This window comes from Rhineura floridana, chromosome 4 (assembly GCF_030035675.1).
Source record: "Rhineura floridana isolate rRhiFlo1 chromosome 4, rRhiFlo1.hap2, whole genome shotgun sequence".
Lineage (NCBI taxonomy): Eukaryota > Metazoa > Chordata > Lepidosauria > Squamata > Rhineuridae > Rhineura > Rhineura floridana.
In genome coordinates this window covers 190,529,253-190,547,647 of record NC_084483.1, presented here as the reverse complement: position 1 = coordinate 190,547,647, position 18,395 = coordinate 190,529,253, and the positions used below count along the sequence as shown (strand labels likewise).

General features: G+C 43.1%; 1 protein-coding gene across 1 annotated transcript in view; it reads left to right on the top strand.

The window, feature by feature from the left end:
- The window catches only part of KCNK12 (potassium two pore domain channel subfamily K member 12), a 58,499-nt gene that overhangs the window by 24,064 nt on the left and 16,040 nt on the right, over window positions 1-18,395 (top strand). The window lies entirely within an intron of this gene.

Sequence of the window (18,395 nt, the reverse complement as noted above, 5' to 3'; positions counted from 1 at the left end):
GCAGGGTTGGGGAGCATTGGACCCTCCAGGAGTCATTAGACCCCATCTCCAAGTCCAACAATATATGTGTGGTCAAAGGTTAGAAACTCCTGCTCTGTGTAATGATCTTGTCTGTCATGACCTAGAATTTCTTATGGGCCTACTTATACTTCTCAAAAACTCTAGGTAAGAGTGAAAAAGAGATCAGTTACTCACCAAGATCCTTTGCTTAGTATAGCTAAGACAATGCAAACCATGGGGGGGAAATGAATGTTTTATAGGGACGGGGGAGAAATTTTATTCGGTTCACATTTAAAGCCGAATCTTCCAAATTCATGCTTTCTGAAACAAAATGAGGAGCAACACATAGCCATCCTTCAAAATTTACACTTTATGAAACAATATGACCAAAACATAGCCATCCTTCAAACTTATCCGAATTTTGCAGTGCGGTTCTCCAACCAACCAATGTTTACAAAAATGCATATATTAGGTAAAAGTGTGCATAAACATGAATATATTAGTGAAAATAACATTATATTAGAATAGTCTTGCAAAAATGTGTACGTTAGTTAAAACTGCATACAAGAATGTGTTTATTAGAGGAAATTTGTGCTGAAACGGTGAACAATTTTCATGAGTTTTTTTTAAAAAGTCATAAATTGCTGCAGAAATGCGGAGAATTGTTTTTAAGATTGGAAAAATGAAAAACGGAGAGAACCAAAATTGACAGAACTTTCCATCCCTAGTGGGATTTCCTATACTGAGTATTTTATAGCAGAAATACAGGATGAACATCTTCATAGTAATAATTAATAAAAGGATTGCAGGTGGTGGTGGTGAATTCCCAGACACATGGTGTTGGGACCAACCTCCAGAACCCCTTAAAACTGGAAGAAGATCCTGCTATATCAAACTAAAGGTCCATCTAATAAAAAAATGATGAATTGCTGCAGTAATGCGGAGAATTGTTTTTAAGAATGGAAAAATGAGAACCTGGGAGAACCTAAAGTGAGAGACCCTTCCATCCCTAGTTTGGACTGTACTGCTGCTTCTTATATGTAGCTGCAGTATTTTATTATCTCTCTGTGTTGCTTGTAGTTATATGGTCATGACTGCTATGGCCTTCAGCTAAGACAATAAAACTTTATGGTGTGGTATTTTGAGGAGGCTATTTGGCGGCTGAGCTGAATGTTCTACATCAAACTTTTCCAGTTCAGAAAAAAGAACTTTGGGGGGTGCATGAAGGTTTCATGACAGCCTCCTTTTTGCCTCCCTTTTCACTGCTGCTTTGTGGATGTGGCAGCAATTGCAACTCCGCTCCCCAGTGCTGCTCAGAGCTACTGTCCACTGACAGCCCAGTTGGCTTCAGCACATGGGATGTATATGGGGATGGTGGGGGAAATGCCTTCTTGTCCTTGCCTCAGGTAGCAAAAGGTCTTGGGCCAGCCCTGCAGCTAGGGTGTACTGAGCTCAAGCCTGGAGAGTAGTGTGCAATGAGGGAAGTGTACAGACTGAGAAGGGGATGTCAGAGCCTCTACCGATGCCAATTGCCACCCACTCTGCCCCACAGGCTCAACAGAACCTGGAAGGGACAGTTCAAGCATAGGCTATATATGTGGTGTTGGAAGAGAGCTTTGGCATACCATGAATTGCGAAAAAAAAAATTGGTTGTTAGAACCAATTAAACCAGAACTATCACTAGAAGCTAAAATGATGAAACTGAGGTTATCATACTTTGGACACATCAGGAGAAGACATGATTCACTAGAAAAGACAATAATGCCAGGAAAAACAGCAGGGAGTAGAAAAAGAGGAAGGCCAAACAAGAGATGGATTGATTCCATAAAGGAAGCCATAGACCTGAACTTACAAGATCTGAACAGGGTGGTTCATGACAGATGCTCTTGGAGGTCGCTGATTCATAGGGTCGCCATAAGTCGTGGTCGACTTGAAGGCACATAACAACAACAACCATTATACACCAGAGAGGGGGAACCTCAGCCCAGGGTCCAAATGCAGCCTTCCAGGCCTTTCTGTCTGGCCCTCAGGACCATTCCCTGGCCACAAACACTCCCCTGCCACATCCCTTCTCCCCGGGCCATCGCCCCCCCCCACTAGCCCTGCTTCACACCCTCCTTTGTGCCTGGCTGAAATGTGTCCATGAACTCTGGTCATGCCGTTTGCTTTCCTGGATTGTGTGTGTGTGTGCAGAAATTAGCCTACAGTCCAAAGGTTGCTCATAAAGGGATGTAGCCCTCAGGCTGAAGAAGTTTCCTCATACCTGATACACACAGTACGTAACCAAGCCTGCAGTCCTAATCCCATCTACTCGAGAATAAGCCCCTTTAAATTCTATATGGTTAGGATTGCACTCTGTGCAACTAACGGCACAGTCCTGTGCATGCTGACTTGCAAGTATGTCCCACTGAGTTCAACGGGACTTTTAAGCCATAGCAAGTGTGTATAAAATGGGTTTCTATGTGATTGGCTTCTGGTTTTTTCCCCCCTGGTTAATTCCCAACCCTACCTTGACAAATGTGCAGTATTGCAATATTGCTGTAAGTACAAAATTGCAATATTCAAGGCTGCTCCTTTGCTTTTTGAATTGTAGCTTATGGCAGCCTCCAAAAGCAATAGGCCTGAATGGACATTCATGGATCCTTCCCCACCTCCATTCAACACCCACTCTGGCTTGCATTGATTTTCTAAGCATTTATTATTGTTGTTATTGTTGTTGTTGTTGTTGTTTGTTTGTTTTTTTAGATTTATATCCCGCCCCTCCTCCCAGTAGGCTCTCAGGGCAGCAAACAGAAGAGGCACTAAAACCACTCTAAAACATCATAAAAACAAAGTTTAAAATATATTAAAACAAAGCATCCTTAAAAACCTATTAAAACAAAATATCTTTAAAAACATCCTTTTTCAAAAAAAGCTTTAAAAACATATTAAACATATTAAAAAGCAATTCCAACACAGATGCAGATTGGTACTACAGACTCATTACTGGAAGTCCCTCATAATTATCAGCTGAGAAAAGAATCCAGCGTTATGCACTTTCTTACAGAAAGAACAAAGTGACAGGTCTTGGATAAACAACTGAATATTCTCGACAATCTTTCCAGCACTTGCGAATTTATTTATTTATTTATTTATTTATTATTGCTGAATGTCAAGAAGAAGCCATTTATTTCTACATCATGGGTTGTCTTCATGTGCTTTGATGGAAGTCAGATATAGACCAAACAGCAATAGTCAAACCAAAATTTTATTCTGTTTCCTACTCATCAGTACTAGGCACTTTGCATGCTGGCTGCTAAGCTTGTCGTTCTATGATCAAAGGGCCAGTCTGCTGGATGCTACTAGTCATGGCTACCTTTTTTGTCCTGAGGGGGGGAAGGAATCAAAACACAGGGGGAGTTTAAACCTGAGGGCGAATGCAGCTGCTGCACTGAATATAGCCATGGTCCAGCTCCAGCCAGTAGCCTCAGGATGGATATGCAGCTGAGCAACCCATCCACATCAAAAGGCACATCCAGATAGTGCAATGGGGCCTGTACAAGCATATGGAATTCACATAGGTTGGACATGCACAAAGCCTGATCCAGTACTCTGATGATGATGATGATGATGATGATAGTGAAAGTGATGGTCACTTTAATTTTTATGCCGCTTTCCCACTTAAATGCACCTAAAGTGGCTAATATCTCAAGAACATCAATACATATGGGAAGTTGCCTTATACAGAGCTAGACCATTAGTCCATCTAAGCTCCGGGGTTCCAAAACTGTGGTTCATGGGCCACCAGTGATCCATGAGCTTCATGCAGGTGGTCCACCACATGTCTGTAAAAATCCAATTAAAAATCATACAACATCTAGCACAGCATACTACAAATGCTGCGGCAGGCAGAAATATCATTAGGTGGTGTGCCAAGAAGAAACTCAGCAATCTTCAGTTTGGACTTTCAAAAAGCTTTCGACAAGGTACCTCATCAAAGACTTCTGAGTAAGCTTAGTAGTCATGGAATGAGAGGAGAGGGCCTCTTGTGGATCAGGAATTGGTTCAGGAGCAGGAAGCAGAGAGTAGGAATGAATGGACAGTTCTTTCAATGGAGTTATGTAGAAAGGGGAGTCCCCCAAGGATCGGTATTGGGAGCTGTGCTTTTCAACTTGTTCATAATGATCTAGAGTTAGGGGTGAGGAGTGAGGTGGCCAAGTCTGCTGATGATAATGAGTTGTTCAGGGTTGTTAAAACAAAAAAGGATTGCAAAGAGCTCCAAAAGGACCTCTCCAAACTGAGTGAATGGGCAGTAAAATGGCAAATACAATTCAATGTACACAAGTGTAAAGTTATTCATATTGGAGCAAAACATCTTAATTTCACATATACGCTCATGGGGTCAGAACCGGTGGTGACTGACCAGGAACAAGACCTTTGGGTTGTAATGGATAGCTTGATGGAGATGTCAATCCAGTGTGCAGCAGCTGTGAAAAAAGGCAAATTTCATCCTAGGGATCATTAGGAAAGGTTTTAAAAATAAAACTGCTGATATCATAAACATGTGGTGTGGCCACATTTAGAATACTGTGTACTGTTCTGGTCACCTCACCTCAAAAAGGATGTTGTAGAGTCGGGAAAGGTTCAGAAAATGTTTTAGAAATGTATAATGCATTAAAAATAAAAATAAAATGTACACTATTCCCTGACAAAGTTCTGGAGAAAAACGGCATAAAACTTTGTGTATAAATGATTTATCAAATAAACTGCAGAAGGCAGATGTTGACTGCAGGAAAAATAACTAACGCTACATAATAGCTGTCAGTTCCATCCTCAGTTGCATTTGGGTTTTCTTTCATAAGGAGATATGTGAGCTAGCCTAGTATAAGAAAGTGTAGGGCTGGGCTGGAGAGAGCTACATTCAAATCCCTACACAGCCAAGGTTCGAAAAAGGGCAACCAAAATGACCAAGGGGATGGAGCAACTTCCCCATGAGGAATGGTTGCAATATTTGGGGCTCTTTAGTTTAGAGAAAAGGCGAGTAGGAGATGACATGATAGAAGTGCATAAAATTATGCATGGCATGGAGAAAGTGAATAGAGTGAAAAATGTTCTCCTTCTCTCATATCACTAGAACTCATGGACATCCAATGAAGCTGAAGAAGCAGTGATGGCCATCAACTTTGATGGCTTCAAAAGAGGATTAAACAGATCCATGAAGGAAAATGCTATCAATGGCTGCAAGCCACGATGGCTATGCTCTGCCTCCATAGTCGAAGGCTGTATGCTTTTGAATACCAGTTGCTGGAAACCACAGGAGGGGAGAGTGCTCTTGCGCTCAGGACCTGCTTGCAGCCTTCCCTTGGGCATCTATTTGGCTGGCCACTGTGTGATGCTGTAGTAGATGAGGCCACAGGCCTCATCCAGCAGGCTCTTCTTATGTACTGATGTTATGTTCTCAAGTAGTCTGTGGGGGGGAAACATTTGGGAACCACTAATCTAGCGGTGTAGTGGTTAAGGAGCTGGACTACCACCTGGGAGACGTGGGTTCGAATCCCCACACAGCCATGAAGCTCACTGGGTGACCTTGGGCCAGTCACTGCCTCTCAGCCTCAGAGGAAGGTAATGGTAAGCCCCCTCTGAATACCACTTACCATGAAAACCCTATTTATAGGGTCGCCGTACGTTGGGATCAACTTGAACGTAGTCTATTTCCATTTTTCAATCTAGCTCATTGTTGTCTGTCCTGAGTAGCAGCAGCTCTCCAGGGTTTCAGACCAGTTCAACCCCTAGCATCTCCAGGTAGGGCTGGAAATCCAGAAGAGCCAATGCCAGTCAGTGCACCATAGTGGTAGCCCACGTGGTGCCCTCCAGATGTTGTTGGACTGTAACTTCCATCATCCTTGCTCACGATAGCTGGGGCTATGGGGACCTGTAATTCAGTAACATGTAGAGGTCAACCCGTTGGCTACCCCTGGCATAGACCTTAATGAGCTATGTGGGCCAGTGGTCTCTGGATAAAGCAGCTTCCTGCATTGGAATGCATTTTACCCAAAATGCACGTCTTTGTACACTTTGTAAGCATTTTAACCATTATTATTGGTGGTGGTGTTACCACCCACCTTTCACCCTGAGGACCCAGGATGGGTTACAACAGTTTAAATTGCTTCATTAAAAACATTAAAAAACACCTTAAAATCATAACATCACAAAAAATTGGGTGGGTCCTAGAAATATACATATCAGGTTTAAAAGGCCAGGGTAAAAAAAACCCCACTCTTTTTGTCATGCTTTTTGAGGTGGGCACTGTATTGTAAAATTTGGAGAAATGCAAAAACCGAGGATAACTGCATTTTAATCCACATATTCGTTTGGAAAGCATGAATCAGGCCAACTCCCTTAAAAATGTGGTCTGAATTCTCCAGCCTCTCCCTCCTTAATGGCAAATTATCGTAGGATATGGCACCAAGAAAAACAGGAATGCAATCAATCCACAGCATCCACTGATAGCAAGGCCATAACACCACTGTCAGCTGGATTTTAGAGAAAATTAAAAAAAACTGCAGGACAGAATGGCAAATGGGGTGTGAAAGCCACTAGATTAGCTTTATAGCCAGGTACGGCTATTACTCAAGTCTACAGGTCTATAGTTGGAGCCCCTTGCTCACATACTCACAAAAAGGTAACAGTATCTAGACAACAAATCTCCAACTCTCCCTGGCCTTGGGGCCAAGCAAGATGCACTGGAGTCTGGGGCAGCCACAAGTATTCACATGCCTGCCCTGTTCACGTATAAAGATTGGAAGAGAGATCTATTCTTTACTGGAGGGGTGGGCAACAATATTTCTATGAAGGGCCACATTCTCTAAAGGTAATGCATCAGGAGAGGAGTGTAGTGGCAAATTTAGAAGTGCAGGGTATCTTCATGATAGTCACAGCCATGCCCCCTCCTTTTTTCTCTCTGCTGCAGCTGCTGGGTTGAGAATGAGATGCTTGTTAATGCCTTCTTGCACAACAACAGATGTCCCTAGGAACCAATAAGCATGAAAGGAGAATGTTAGCTACTGAGAAGGGTCTTCTCCATGGCTGACGCACCTCCTTTCCCTCTGACTGGCTCGCATCAGCAGGAAAGGATAAGGAAGCAAGTTAGAAGACTTTTCTCAGCGGCTAACACACTTCCCTTTCATGGTGATTGGCTCATAGTATTCTGGAGAAACAGGGACCCTGCTCCCAAAAAGGTAAGACCCCAGACAACTATACCGCTGATCAGGAGCTACATGCCAACTTTCGGTGGGGTGAATGAGCATCCATAGGGGGCAAGGGGGGATATCTCCCCCCCAAATGAACATAATCTCCAGATCCCCAGTTTTCATTTTTTAAAAAGAATAAGTTTCTAGTATTTGTAGAAAATATATGAGACAAAATGTACAGGCACTATTCTCATGTCAAAAAAAAGAAGAAAGAAACTAGCCTGTTCCCCCTTTCAGTGTTTTACTTTGCCCCCTTCAAAAAATTCCTGTGGGTGCTTATGGTGAGGTAGAAGCAGTAGGGACTGGTGGTTCCGATGTCAGTGCAGCAGTGAATCTGCTCCAGGTTTTAGTCTGAACTTTCAAGGAGGTATTTTAGCAAGCAATTGATTCTAATATAATGCATTTGTAATGTCATTTTCACTAATATATGCATTTTATATACACTTTTCCTTAATTTTGCTTCAACACCCGACACCTGAAATATATGTTTTCAGGATGTACCCTATTTCTGTGACTATAATTAGTTTTAAACTGTCAATAACAACAACAACAACAATAATAATAATTTTATTTATTTATTATTTGATTTATATCCCACCTTTCCTCCCAGCAGAAGCCCAGGGTGACAACAACAACAATAATAAGCATTTTTGTACACACTGGTTGACTGGAGAACTGCATCACAAAATTTAAAGTGCAAATTTTGAAGGCTGGCTGTTTTGGTTCGCATATTGGTTTGAAAATATGAATTAGGTAGTTTCTCATTAAAATGCAAACAAAACCTAATTTCCCCCCCTCCCTAGTTGCCAGGGACAGCTGCAAGCACTCAGATGACCCCTCTTCTGAAGTCGCTGTACTGCTTGCCTCTTACCTTTCCAACCCAATTCAAGGTGCTCCCATTAGGGTTTACAACCCTAAATTTGAACTGAACTGAATTAGAGAATTAACACATTTATCTTTGTGTCCTCCCTATAGTGAGTAGTATGGATTATTCATTTGGGGGTTATTTGGGGGTTTGCACTGTGGTACACCAGTGAATGAAGGGCAATGAAACAGGCTGGACAATGGCTGGAGCTCAAGTGGCGAAAAATGTGCTGTGAGGCTGATCAGGCACGAGTAAAACATCATAACCATGCCCACTGTGTGGCGGTGAGGGTGGCGATGAAGGCCCACTTCTCTGCCTCCATCACATCCTCAAGTAGCTGTCCAGTGGAGCTTTTTCGTATTGTCAGGGGTCTGTTGACATCGACCCCAGGAAATGGAGTTTTAGACCCTTCAGAGGCCCACTGTTAATTGTTTGCAAGGCACTTTGAGGGTAAAGTTGCTTACCCCTGTAGCAATCGTGATGTCCTATCCACATCTGTGGTCCCCAGTGAGGTGTCCAGTGCAATGTCTGCTGCAACTTCTTGGGATCGTTTTCAGTAGATGCAGCCTGATGAAGAGGATAAGGTGCTTGTGAAGATGCAATCAGCAACGTGCCCTCTTAACCCTTGTCCTTCTTGGCTTATTAAAGCTTGGATCCAAGGTGTGGTCAACACGTCTTTGCAGGAGGGGGTGGTCCCAGCCACCCTGAAAGAGACAGTGATCTGACCGCTCCTAAAAAAGCCCACCCCAGACCCACTGATTTGTGACAACTCCTGCTTGGTCACAAATACCCCTTCTTAGGGAAGGTGATAGAGAGGGTTGTAGCATAGCAATGGCAAGTACTCTTGGATGAAACAGATTATCTTGACCCATTCCAATCTGGGTTCAGGCCTGGTTATGGGACTGAATCAGCCTTGGTCACCCTGATGGATGACTTTTATCGGAGGAAGGATGGAGGAGTGCAACCCTGTTATTCTTACTTGATCTCTTGGTGGCTTTTGATACTATTGACCATGGTATCCTTCTGAGACAATTCTGAGATGGGTATCTGAGACACTGTTTAACAGTGATTCCAATCCTACCTCCAGGAACATTTTCAGAGAATAGCATTGGGTGATTGTCTTTCAATCCCCTGGCAGTTGTGCTGTGGGGTGCCACAGGGTATTATCTTGTCCCCAATGTTGTTTAACATCTATATGAAGCCCTTGGGAGCAGTCATCAGGAGATTTGGGGTGAGGTGTCAGCAATATGCTGATAATACCCAGCTCTGTTTCTCTGTAACATCTGAATGAGGAGAGGCCGTGCAAGCCCTGGACTGGTGACTGGACTCAGTGGTGGGCTGGATGAGGGGCAATAAAGTGAGTGTGAATTCTAGCAAGATGGAAGCACTGTAGGTTGGTGGTTCCCAGGTTCAGATAATTGGTCAATTGCCTACTTTGGATGGGGTCATACTACCTCTGAAAGACCAGATTCGTAGTCTGGGGGTGCTCCTGGATCCATCTTTGTCACTCGAGGCCCAGGTGACCTCAGCGGCTAGGAGTACCTTTTACCAGCTTCGGCTGGTAAGACAGCTGTGGATGTTTCTGAACTAGGATAGCCTGACTGCCATTGTCCATGCACTGGTAACCTCCAGGCTGGATTACTGTAATGCACTCTATGTGGGGTTGCCATTGAGGTTGGTCAATGCGGCAGCACGACTGCTCACTGGGGCAGGGTATTGCCAACATGTCATCCCACCGCTGAAGGAATTGCACTCACTGCCCATTAGATACCGGCTCAAGTTCAGGGTTCTCGTTTTGGTGTACAAAGCCCTATTCAGCTTGGGACCAAAATACCTGAAAAATCATCCTACCCTTTATATTCCCAGTTGATCACTGCACTCTGCAGGTGAGGGCCTCCTGCAGATACCATCTTATCAGGACGTCTATTCCACACAACAGAGGAAGTGGACCTTTAGTGTTTGGTCACCTAACCTTTGGAATTTCCTCCTCTTAAATATTAGACAGGTGCCATCTCTGTTATCTTTTCGGCGCCTACTGAAGACCTTCCTCTCTCAACAAGCCTTTTAAGTAGAGACCTTATCCTAGTCTGCATCTATGTTGGAATTGCTTTTTAAGATGTTTTTAAACCTTTTTTTCATGTTTTTAAAGATGTTTTGTTTTATTATATTTTAAAGTCTGCATTACAGATGTTTTAGAGTGTTTTTAGTGTTTTGTTTGCCGTCCTGCGCTCCTTCTGGGAGGAAGAGTGGGAAAATCATCATCATCATCATCATCAACATCCACCCATCCATCAATCAATTATGATGATGCTCAGATACTGGAAGTAATCTGGGCAGGGAAAGAATATGTATGCAACAATGGAGCACAGCTCAGTAAGTGGAGAAGAGGCAGGGTTTAGCTTTGCAAATCACTTTGTGCTTTGTAGATTACAGCAAAGCCTTTGACTGTAGATCATGATAAACTATGGAGTGCCTTAAAAGAAATGGGGGTGCCACAGCATCTGATAGTCCTGATGCACAACCTATACTCTGGACAAGAGGCTACCGTATGGATAGAATATGGAGAAACCGATTGGTTCCCAATAGGAAAGGGTGTGAGACAGGGGTGTATTTTATCACCCGATTTGTTTAATCTAAATGCAGAACATATACAGAAAGCGGGATTGGACCAAGAGGAAGGAGGTGTAAAAATTGGAGGGAGAAATATCAATAATTTAAGATATGCAGACAATACCATACTACTAGCAGAAACCAGTAATAATTTGAAATAAATGTTGATGAACATTCAAGAGGAAAGCACAAAAGCAGGACTACAGCTGAACATCAAGAACACTAAAATAATGACAACAGAAGATTTATGTAACTTTAAAGTTGACAATGAGAACTTGTTAAGGATTATGAATACTTGGCACAGTCATTAACCAAAATGGAGAGAATAGTCAAGAAATCAGAAGAAGGTTAGGACTGGGGAGGGCAGCTATGAGAGAACTAGAAACAGTCCTCAAATGCAAAGTTGGATCACTGAACACTAAAGTCAGGATCATTCAGACCATGGTATTCCCAATCTCTAAGTATGGATGTGGAAGTTGGACAGTGAAAAAAGCTGGTAAGAGAAAAATCAACTCATTTGAAGTGTGGTGTTGGAGGAGAGTTTTGCGGATACCGTGGACTGCGAAAAAGACAAATAATTGGGTGTTAGAACAAATTAAACCAGAATTATCACTAGAAGCTAAAATGATGAAACTGAGGTTATCATACTTTGGACACATCATGAGAAGACATGATTCACTAGAAAAGACAATAATGCTGGGAAAAACAGAAGGGAGTAGAAAAAGAGGAAGGCCAAACAAGAGATGTATTGATTCTATGAAGGAAGCCACAGACCTGAACTTACAAGATCTGAACAGGGTGGTTCATGACAGATGCTCTTGGAGGTCACTGATTCATAGAGTCACCATAAGTTGTAATCAGTTTGAAGGCACATAACAACAACAACACTGTGCTCCATTTCATGTAAAAGTAGAATGGAATGCACTCTGCTAAACCAAAGAGAAGCTTTGCCTCACTTACAAATCCTGAAAGCCTTTAAGTAAAAGGCACTGCCACTGAAATGACTGAAAACCTGCCTTAATTCAATAATAATAATAATAATAATAATAATCTGAGCAAGTTTGCCTTAGCTCATTATGAAAGCTTGACAGCATCTTTCGAATGGTTCATTCTGTGAAGATGTTACATTTCCAGTGGCTTTGCATTCCAGGCCAGTCATCTCCTTACCTACTCGTATTGTTAATGATATCAAGGGTGGACATTTGCATCTCCAACGCTATATTTGCCTTCTAATGCGGGACATGGATGGGAGAACTGGTGCGTGGGAGGGGTGCTTAACCCTTTCTCCACCCACCAATTCTTCCCTGAAAATCCTCTGCTCTTGCTTTTATTTTCCATATTTCTCTCATCTTGCAATACATCGAGCTGGGGGAAGAGAAGAGGCCTGGGGAAAGGATGTGAGGGAGAGAGGTAGTATGTATGTTATTGACCTCAGAGCTTGGAAAAGTTACTTTTTTGAACTATAACTCCCATCAGCCCAATCCAGTGGCCATGCTGGCTGGGGCTGATGGGAGTTGTAGTTCAAAAAAGTAACTTTTCCAAGCTCTGATACAACTGCCATCAGCCCCAGACAACATGACCAATAGTCAGAGGTGATGGGACTTGTAGTCCAACAGCATCTGGAGGGCCACAGGTTGATTTCTAATATAGAGGATACCCTGAAACTCTGTAGGATGTGAGCACAATCAAGATGGCCAGTGGGCTGCTCAAAGTGGGCTGCGCCTGCCTCAGTTCTTCCCTATCTAAGGCCCCATCCACACTATACATTTAAAGCAGTATCATACCACTTTAATGAGGCATGCCTTCCTCCAAACAATCCTGGGAAATGTAGTTTGTTAAGGGTGCTGAAGTGGTTTAACAATCCAGGGAACTCTGGGAATTGTAGCCCTGTGGAGGGAATGGGGGTCTCCTTACAACTCTCAGCACCCTTCACAAACTACAGTTCCCAGGAAACCTTTTTTGTGTAGTCATCACAATACAAATACAGAATTATAGCTTCATCATTTTAAAGGAGATTGTTCTTCTCCCACCCTAGAACATCTCTTTCAACCTGAGTCAAATAGCAAAAACCAACTAGAAGTGGAGGAGGGAGAGACAGAGAAATCATATATATTTATTTTGTTTGATCCTTCTTGTTCTGGGGCAGCCCCTCTTACATGGGTACTGCTATTCAGTGGATCATAATCAGTTTGTTGCTAAATTGACCATTCGCAAAGGGTCTTTGACATCTGTGCGGAAAATGAAAATGTTGAGCAGTGCAGACATTGCTGGGTAGAGGGGGAAACGCTGCGCCTGCTAGAATCCCGTAGCTCCAACACTTCACAGAAGGAAATAATAGAGGTAAAAGGTTGCAGCGTGGTGTGTCCCGGTTCATGTCTCCAGCCAGCCAGCCCTTTTTCAGGTTGCTCCAATCCATTCCCCCTTCCTCTTCGTTTTCCATTTCCCCTCCACCAGTCAGTCAGTGTCTCATGCCCGTTAAGCATGTTTAATCGTCATCAGTCTGAGGTTTCGGGGAGAGGCAGGAAGAAGGTGATCCCTCCTTAATTTTTTTTAGTGATTTGTTATCTGTTTTAAGGACTGTGCTATTTTATGGAATTGTTTATATCTGTTTGCCTGTAGCAAACCACCCTTTGGCTTGGGCAAAGGGAAGTATCTAAATTATCAGTATGAATGAATGAATGTTCTCTCCTCCAAAGTAAGGCACACTAGGGTAGTGTGATGCCCCGAACTTCTCACCACGTGGGAAATTGGGGAGTGTTTAACAATATATGCTAAAATATCCTATCAAGTGTTTCCTCTAGCTGTCACTACTCTGTGAGAGGGATTCACCCACGATCTGAGAAATTTAGGCTTGCTCAGTTAAAATGGATTAAAACAATCTTGTACAACAAACACTGTTTTGAAAAAGTGGGCCTTTTGCGGTGAAGAAAGTGACTGAAAATGCACTATGAAGTGTGGGATAATAATCTATTGACAGGAAATCATATAACCTCCATGCAAACAAATCAGCACAATCAGCTCAATAAACAGCATGTGTTGTATGATCACCGTGCAAGCTTTGTGCAAACAAATCTGGACAAATTACAGGACAGGAGCACTACCCTCTCCCCCTAAAGAGGGGCCCTTCGGGGGGCCTCTAGGCCACAGGGGTCCTCAGCCAGGGCCCGACCTGGACCTCCTCTGGCACCAGACCTGGAAGGGTGGGATAAAAATTGAAACAACAAGCATCATCTCTGTGTAAGCTTTACGCAAGCAAATCTGGATGAATGCTCAATAAACAGTTGATCTTGAGGATCCCTATTTTTTATCATCTTCTTTGCTCATCTCTTTCTTTTTAAGAAACAACCTAGCTCCTCAGTAAGCCCCACATGCCCATGTGAACAGTTTTCCCCCATTGCACAAAATGTGTCCAGTTTAGGGTTGCCAAGTCTCTGGTTTTTGCCCAGGGACTCTGGATTTTTGGGGTCCTCTCTGGGTCTCCAGGTGACTCACCTTAATCTCCAGACTCTCAGCTTTCATTTTTTTAAAAAGAACAAGATATACACCAAAATGTCGGCCGCCACCCCCTGCAACTTCTGTTAAAGGAGCACGTAACTGGATGCTCTGACCCCACCCTTTCAGGTTTGTAGCCAATAAGTGAAGTTAGGGTTGTGATTGGTTGACAGGCAGTAGCTAGACTCCATTGCAAGGCCAGAAAACTGTTGTTTTTTCCTGAAAATCTCATAAATTGAGTATTTACTAATAAGCAAAAAACCTTGCAATTTAAGAACATACCTATAGCCAACAGATATTTCTATCAAACTTTAAAAAGCAGAAAAATGGGCAGCTATAGTGAATGCACCAGGGAAGCAGGAGACCTGACCTCCTCTCTGAAATATTGTACTGCCCTACAAATTTGTCAAAATGCAAACACAATTTGGGTTGGTCTTCCACAGTCCAATCCACTTCCTGTGAACGTTTTGTTCTTACTGAGCATGTCCAACATTATCATTGAGTTTAATGCTAAATTTCTTAAATTAATTAAAAATCAGCCCAGCTGCAGAAGATGAAGGACAGAGCATGGGGCAAGGTCAGTAACAGGATTACAGGTACTGTGAACATAGCAGATTTCTAATTAATTTCATCAGATTATGAGTCCAAAGGGGGTCTGGTTTTTCTCTTTCTCTTTTTACACTTTGAACTCTCAATTCTCTCAGACTGTTTTGTGTATCGCCATGAAAATTGAGAGGGTTGTTAAGCAAGCGTTTCTGAGTTCAGGACTGTAAGTTTTGTAAGGTTTTGTTTTGAAATGAGCTGATGGGCAGCATCAGAATGTCATGGGGGTATTTTCAATTTAACATTGCGGAATCCGAAAAATCCATGCTGACTATAGTATACAGCCACTCTCGTGGCTCTATAATATAGTTTTCAGTCTTTTTCTCTCTTGTGTGCAGTAGTCAAACAAATTTAAATTTTTCTGGGCTGTTAAAGAGGGCAGTGTTTTGAAAACTGTCCCAATATGAAGCTTTAGTCCACTTTTCTGGGAGTAAAGGTGCAATGCTAATCCTACTTATCCAGAGTAAACCCACTGAATTCAATAGGACTTACTTTTGAGTAGAAATGATTAGGATTGTGCTGTAAATTAATGGGGCTTTTGACTGTACAAAGCAAATAATTGTGTTTGTGTTGTAAATCTTTCTTCCCCCAATCATTTCTTAAAGCAATTAGGCAGGACTCACTTAGGTATCACAGCTTTTATTACGTAGGAAACTAATGCTGATTTTATTTTATTTTTTAAATGTTCTGCAATGACCTGTATATATGTGTGTGTGTGTGTGTGTGTGTGTGTGTGTGTACAAGTACATAAGTACAAACAGTTGCAAAACAGCTTAAAGTGGCATGATGCTGAATTTTGGGTTGGGTGACTGAAACTCCTTATGCCTTGAGGTTGCAATCCTGTGCACGCTACTCTATTTGAGTAAGCCCTATTGAAAACACTGGGACTTGCTTCTGAGTAAACAAACATAGGATTGCACTATAAATATATTTACAGGTTGTGTAAATAATAAACATATTTGACAGTCATTCTTATATAAATATTTCTTCATACTATGTCCCAATAAGTATCTGATTTCTCACAATGGTTGTATATTATTATTTCCTCTACATTTTAAGTGTGCCCTTCTTCCTTGGGGTGGCCATGGTTCTCCTCTGTTGTTTTCATCTTGAGGGGCAGATAGGCTGAGAGATGATGAGTGCCCATGGTCACCCAGTAAACATTATAGCTCATCTCCATTTTAAAAATTAATTAAAACAATTTACATGCAGGCAAAGTTTATTAAGTAGATCCACACAATACATTTAAAGCACATCCAACTCACATTTAAAGCACATGATGTCCCCTAAAGAATCCTGGAAGTGTAGTTTCCCCCTCACAGTTATAGTTCCCAGTACCCTTAACAAACTACAGTTCCCATGATTCTTTGGTGTGATCCATGTGCTTCAAATGTGTGTTGAATGTGCTTTAAATGAATGGTGTGGATGTGCATTCATTAGTGAATGGAAAAGAACCATTTTAAAAGATAGTTTTTTTAAACAGGGGAAGGGCTATAGCTCAATGGTAGGGCACATGCTTTGCATGCAAAGGGCCAAAATCCATTCTCTGGAAAAGACTATTGCCTGGAATCCTGGAGACCCAATGCTAGTCCATATCATCAGCGCTGAGCTAGATGGTACCAAACTGCCCGAGTCAGTATAATGCAGACTCACTGGAACTGAGTTGGCTATCAAAGTGAGTTTATAGTAGCCCACAGGGTAGACAGGAAAGGGTAGAGAAACTTCTTACTCATTACTCAAACCTCTTTCTGAAGTGAAGGGTCAAATCTGTAAAGACGTTCGGAGCAGCCATGTTAAAAGATAGGAGCAGGGCATTCCAGGCAGGGGCTTGCCAACCCTGCTTGGATATGGATATCTTTGCAGAGGATCCCTAGTCAAGCTTTACCAACAGCACAATCCAAACTATATCTACTCAGAAGTAAGTCCTATTGAGTTCTATGGGGCTTAGTAAGTGTGTTTAGAATTGCAGACTTCAGGGGCATCCATCGTTACTCTTGAGTGCTCCCATCTAACATCTCTACAACGCTAGGCTCCTTTCTACCTACAGTGGCCTTCTGATGACCGGGCTGGCCTGAGGGCACTTAAACCCTTCTTGCCAGAAGCAAGTAGGCTAGATTAAATGTTCCCTACCCAGGCTCCATGTTTTAGCTAAGATTTCTATCTTAATTTCCAATCAGGGAAATGTTTTTGTTTGAATTGTATGCTCCAAGCAACTATGGTTGATGCTTAATGTATTGTGCACAATGACATCACTCAGGCCAACCCATGTGATATCACTTGGGCCCACCCCTGAAATCTCCGGTTTTGGGATGCTTCTGACCTGGCAACCCTAGTCCAGTTACAGATTAGAATAAACTCTGGTTCAGGGAATGCCTAAAACCCTCCTGCTTCCCTCTCCACACACATTTCTGATCAATGGGGACAACTCAAAGTTGTACACCTCATACACACCGAGCCCTCTTTGAAAATGCACTCATAAATCTTTGCGTTCTGCTTGTGTCTGCTATAAATACTCCTATAAATCTTTCTTCCCTTTTCCTCGCTCCCTTGTGAAGGCCTCTATAAATCTCACAGTGTGTCTTTGCTTCCCCATGCGCAATGGCCTTTGTTCATAGAGTCCCCTGTGGGGGTCCTTTTGTTTCCCTCACTAAGCCTCAGGCATCCATTTCACTAAGTAGAACTTTGTCAAACATCAGCATTAAAGGCTATTTAGGATCTATTGTAGCCGCCACACAAATTTACAGCTGCAACGAGCCACAACACTGTGAGAGCTTGGCCTTACCAATAAAGATTGACCTGACACACCCGCTGACAGGCAGAATAACCTGCCGCCAGAAAGCAGTAGTCGAAGATTGCCAGCCAGCCAGCATTGTACTGGCCTGACCAAGGTGTTCCTGAGCTGTGCTTGCAAGGAAGAGTCAGGACTGGAACTCTGATGGGGGTGAAAGCTGCAAGAGGAGGGTTGTTTCAGGAGGAAAAGGACTAGCAGGAAAAGAGCATGCAGTATGCCTTTCCTTCCAGTCCCTTCTCCAACATAAATTAGCCTGGCCTGAGGGCTTGGGTCCATGCAGAGTCTACCCTCCTAAGAGGCACATGGAGCTTCTAAGCTCAGGCATCAGAGAGGCATCAGGATAATCCCTCCGTACCAAGAGTGTCTGCAGAAATGTTTTGGGGTGGGGAAAAAGTCTACGAATTGTTAGTACAGGTCATTGGCAACCTACTTCACCCACCATGAATTCAGGGGGGTGCCCCCTCCCCCCCAGACACCCTTGACCAGTGGCACCTAACTGAGGCTCCATCACTGGCCACGACACCTCTAGGCATCCTGCTGTATGGTGAGCCGAGGCCCAGGCTGGGTTCAGTCACTGGATACAAGGGATGCTGGGGTGGGGGGTCTCAGGCTGAATGCAAGGCTCAGGCTGTACTCTAGGAACACAGACCAGCAAGATACAAACTGAGACCGAGCCCCATATAGTAGCAGCATCCTAACTGTTAGCTCTGCCCATGCTGGGAGGGGCTGCTTTAATTAAAGGGGCCCAGCCCTCTCCAAGAGTGTCCTGCTGCGATGGAGGAGGGGAACCACTGGCCTTGCTGGG